The sequence below is a fragment of the Papio anubis genome, chromosome 7, assembly GCF_008728515.1.
Source record: "Papio anubis isolate 15944 chromosome 7, Panubis1.0, whole genome shotgun sequence".
Classification (NCBI taxonomy): Eukaryota; Metazoa; Chordata; class Mammalia; order Primates; family Cercopithecidae; genus Papio; species Papio anubis.
The window spans coordinates 39,970,770-39,976,441 of NC_044982.1; the positions used below are offsets into that span (position 1 = coordinate 39,970,770).

Genomic DNA, 5,672 nt, shown 5'->3' on the forward strand with positions numbered 1-5,672 from the left:
AAGCCATGGACTAGAAGGATTCACAGCTGAATTCTACCACACATACGAATAAGAACCGGCACCAATCCTACCGAAAATATTCCCCCAAAAAATTGAGGAGGAGGGACTCCCCCTGCTCCCTAACTCATTCTACAAGACCAGAATTATCCTGACACAAAATCTGGCAAAGACACAACAAAAAAGAAAACTTCAGGCCAATATCCCAAATGAACACAAACATAAAACCCGAAAAAAAAAAAAGCGAAATGAATCCAGCAGCACATTAAAAAGTTAATTCACCATGATCGAGTAGGCTTTATTCCTGGATGCAGGGTTGGTTCAACATATGCACATCAATAAATGTGATTCACCACATACACAGAATCAAAAACAAAAAGCATATGATCATCTCAATAGACACGGAAAAAGCTTTCTACAAAATCCAACATCTATTTATGACAAAAACCCTCAATAACAAGGCTTCGAAGGAACATACCTCACAATAATAAGAGCTATCGATGACAAACCCACAGCCAACATCATACTGAATGGGTAAAAGCTGGAGTCATTATCCTTGAGAACTAGAATGAGACAAGGCTGCCCACTCTCAACACACCTATTCAACATAGTACTGAAAGTGCTAGTCAGAATAATCAGACAAAAGAAAGAAATAAAATGCATTCAAATAGGAAAGGAAGTCAGTCATATTATCTCTCTTCACTGATGATATGATTCCATACCTAGAAAACACTAAAGATGCTGCCAAAAGGCTCCTGGAACTGATAAATAACTTAAGTTTCAGGATACAAAATCAATGTACAAAAATCAATAGCACTTCTATACACCAAAAACATTCTACCTGAGAGCCAAATCAAGAACACACACCAATTTCCAACAGCAAAAACCTATGCACACATCTAACCAAAGAGGTGAAAGATCTCTACAAGAACTACAAAACACTGCTGAAATAAATGAAAGACAAGACACATAAACAAAAATATATTCCATGCCCATGAATTGGAAGAATCAATATTGTTAAAATGGCTATACTGGCCAAAGCAATTTATAAATTCAATGCTATTTCTGTCAAACTACCAACATCATTTTTTGCAAAATTAGAAAAACCTATTCTAATATTCACATGGAACAAAGGCAGAACCCAAATCACCAAAGCAATACTAAGCAAAAAGAACATTACCTGATTTCAAACTGTACTATAAGGCTATAGTAACCAAAATAGCATGAGACTGGTACAAAAACAGACACATAGACCAATGAAACAGAATAAAGAACCCAGAAATAAAGCCGTACACCCAGAACCATCTGATTTTCAACAAAGTCAACAAAAGGAAGCAGTGAGGAAAGGACTCCCTGTTCAAAAGAAGAATGAAGCTAGTCTCTACCTTCACCATATACAAAAATTAACTCAAGATGGATTAAAGATGTAAATATAAGACCTCAAACTACAAAAATCCTACAAGAAAACCTAGGAAATGCACTTCTTGACATCAGGTTTGGCAAAGAATTTATGACTAAGTCCCCAAAAGCAATTACAACAAAAATGAAAATTGACAAATGGGACCTAATTAAACTAAAGAGCTCTGCACAGCAAAATAAATTATCAACAGTAAACAGCCTAGAGAATGGGAGAAAATATTCACAAACTATGCATCCAACAAAGGTCTAATATCCAGAATCTATAAGAAACTTAAACAAATCAAAAAATTTTTTAACCAAATTTTTTTTGGTTAAAAAAAACCCGTTTAAAAAATGGGGCCGGGAGCGGTGGCTCACACCTGTAATCCTAGCACTTTGGGAGGCCGAGGCAGGCGGATCATGAGGTCAGGAGATCGAGACCATCCTGGCTAACACGGTGAAACCCCGTCTCTACTAAAAATACAAAAACTTAGCTGGGTGTGGTGGCGGGCACTGTAGTCTGAGCTACTCGGGAGGCTAAGGCAGGAGAATGGCGTGAACCCGGGAGGCGGAGCTTGCAGTGAGCAGAGATCGTGCCACTGCACTCCAGCCTGGGCGACAGAGACTCCGTCTCAAAAAAAAAAAAAATCGGCAAAGGATATAAACAGACACTTATCAAAAGAAGGCATTACAAGCGGCCAAGGAACAAATGAAAAAATGTTCATCATCACTAATCATCAGAGAAACACAAATCAAAACTACAATATACCATCTTACACCAGTCAGAATGGTGATTATTAAAAAGTCAAAAAATAATAAATGCTGACAAGTCTGAGGAGAAAAGAGAACACATACACACTCTTGGTGGGAATGCAAGTTAGTTCAGCCACTGTGGAAAGCAGTTGAGAGATTTCTCAAAAACTTATAACAGGACTACTGTTTGACCCAGCCATCCCATTACTGGGTATATACCCAAAGGCAAATAAATAATCCTACAAAAAAGACATATGCACTTATATGTTCATTGCATCACTATTCACAATTGCAAAGATATAGAATCAACCTAAGTGCCCATCAATGGGAGAGTCGATAAAGCAAATGTGGCACATATACACCATGGAATATTACGCAGCCATAAAAAGACTGAAATGTGTCCTTTGCAGCAACATGGATGTAGCTGGAGGCCATTATCCTAATTAACACAGGAACAGAAAACCAAATATCATATGTTCTCACTTATAAGCGTGACCTAAATAATGGAATACATATGGACAGAAAGATGAGAACAATAGACACTTAGAGATGTCTAAAGAAGGGAGAGGGGAGGGAAGGGAAAATGGGCTGAAGACCTACCTATCAGGTATTATGCTCAGTACCTGTGTGACAGGATCATCTATATTCCAAACCTCAGCATCATGCAATATACTCATGTAACAAATTTGCTCAGGTACCCCCGAATCTAAAATAAGAAATTATTTTTAAAATATATATATAGGCTTAAAACTAAAGAATAAATCATTTTAAATCAGAGATATGCATGTCTGAGTATATATACAGTTACATATTGGAATACTTTTCTAACGAAAAGAGTAAAATCTGTTTTTCCAAAATATCTTTTTAAAAAGAGGAACTTACAAGTTTATATTTTAATTATACTCAAATTATAGCCAGAAAAAAATTTCAGTCAGTGGATAGTGTTCCATAACCTAGTGTCTGCAAAGCAACTATTTTAATATTTCTAGTATTAAAATTTTAATATTCAGTTAGGTTTGTGGATATCTATTCACACCTGAATGCATACACATACATATGCATACAAATATCTGTATACATATTCTATATAGTATATTTTTCAATTTTTGTTAAGAGAATAACTTTGGAAAATAATCTTCAATCAGAGTAGAATAAAAAAACAAAAGCACTAAATGGCATATAAATTCCTGCTGTAGATGTTTACAAATGCAGGTGCCAGTACCAGAGTTCCTACAAACCAATCATGATACTCCACCTATATTACTGCCTATACTTTGTAGCCCTACAAAGGACTCTATGACACATGAGGACTCTATGAGTCAGAATTCCACATGTATAAAATAGGATAAAATGCTACCTATAGTTCATGCAATGTTATGAGAATTAAATGAGCTAATCCAATTAAAGTGCTTACTCTGATAGGTTAATATTAAAAACAAGTGTTCATTCCCTAACACCTAAATTAAGAGACATATTTTGTCATAGTGGACAATGTACATAAAGAAGTGCACATAAAGGACAGTGAAATATGTCTCAGATAATATTAACGTTAATCATAAGATGTATAATCAAACTGTTAGATGTGAAGAAATATCAGTTTCTATCTTTATAATTTTTAGATTTGAGGAAATATGATTCCTTCATTACAACTACAACTGACCTATATCAAAATACAATAAAAATTAAAAAATTTTGTTTGTTACAAAAATGACCTAATTTATCAAGTATTTATTTACCAAGATAAATATTTAAACATATCATTTGATAATATCTAAGACAAAACAGAAATATAGTTGCAAGGTACAATCAATATAAGATTTAAAATTCCATTCCTTCATCATACAAAAATAGGAATTGTGTATAAAAAGCTACATAAAAATACTTAGCATAGCACTGTTCATAATCGAAAATTGGATATATCTATATATCTAATGTCCCACTGCTGAAGATCACTTATGATATAGGCATTGAGTGGAAAATTATATAACCATTTTAAATGACTTTGAACTAAATTTTTGGTGGCAAAGGAAAATGTTCATAAAGTTGAAAAAAGCAAGGAACAAAAGTGTTCCTACAGTATGATTCAAAGTTTATAAAACAGTACAAATGTGTGTGCATACACACACAAAATAAAAACCCTGAACATGTATATATCAAAATATTACTATTTCTGGATAGAGGGATTACAGGGATTTTAAAACTTTCTTCTTGTGTGTATTTCCCATATTCTTTTTTGTAATCTAAAAGTTAAAAGATTTCAAATTCCTGTTTTAGTTTTTACCCATATATAAATTTTGTAGCAGGAGGATTTCATAGACACTAAGACTCCAAATATGATCCCATGTTTAAGAATACAATTTTTTCGACGCTGGCATCCCCGGAGCCTGCGGCGGGTGGCTGTGACAACCCCAGCGCTGACGGCGGCTGGGGCATCACCGCGGGCCTCGACCCCGAAATGGCGCTGCTGGCTGAACACCTGCTGAAGCCGCTCCCCGCGGACAATCAGATCGAGACTAGGCACTTCCTCGAGGCGGTGTCCCACCTGCCGCCCTTCTTCAATTACCTTGGGTCCCCAGTGTTTACTCCCATCAAGGCAAACATAAGCGGCAACATCACGAAAATCAAAGCCGTGTACGACACCAACCCAGCCAAGTTCTGGACCCTGCAGAACATTCTGGAGGTGGAGAAAGAAATGTATGGAGCAGAGTGGCCCAAAGTAGAGGCCACACTGGCACTGATGTGGCTGAAAAGAGGCCTCCACTTCATCCAGGTCTTCCTCCAGAGCACCTGTGACGGGGAGCGGGACGAGAACCACCCCAACCTCATCCGCGTCAACGCCACCAAGGCCTACGAGATGGCCCTCAAGAAGTACCATGGCTGGATCATGCAGATCTTCCAGGCAGCACTGTACGCAGCCCCCTATAAGTCCGACATCCTGAAAGCGCTCTCCAAGGGGCAGAATGTGACAGAGGAGGAGTGCCTGGAGAAGATCCGCCTCTTCCTAGTCAACTACACGGCCACCATCGATGTCATCTATGAGATGTACACCCAGATGATGGCCGAGCTTAACTACAAGGTGTAGGCGTTCTCACCGCTGGACACGCCCCCGACTCGTGGCCACACGGAGAAACAGGCAAACCAGAATCACTGTGAATTAAGTCTGTGAGCTGCCCCTGGCTTGCGTCCCCAAGTCCTGCCAGAGTCTGCAGGGGATAGCCCTTGTTTTTTAAGTCTTTTTTTTTTTTTGGGGGGGGGCCTATTCTAAAGGACCAATAAATAATGATCTTACTTCCAAATCTTGGAATTTCACGACAGCACAGACTGACTTTATAGCTTCATTTCAGCGTGGCAAAAATCGATTAACACTTCTAATGAGTCAAGTCCCAGGGATTTTTGGTTTTGTTTTGTCGCCAAGGAGGAACACAGCTCTGGGGGAATGGTGTCGTCCACCTCATTTTAAAAATAAGCACATGATAGCCGGACACTGTGGCTCACGCCTGTAATCCCAGCACTTTGGTGGAAGC

The 5,672-nt window shown here is 38.1% G+C and overlaps 1 pseudogene; it reads left to right on the forward strand.

The window, feature by feature from the left end:
* Positions 1–4,603: 4,603 nt before the first annotated feature.
* Positions 4,604–5,375, forward strand: LOC101021985 (annotated as a pseudogene).
* Positions 5,376–5,672: the final 297 nt, after the last annotated feature.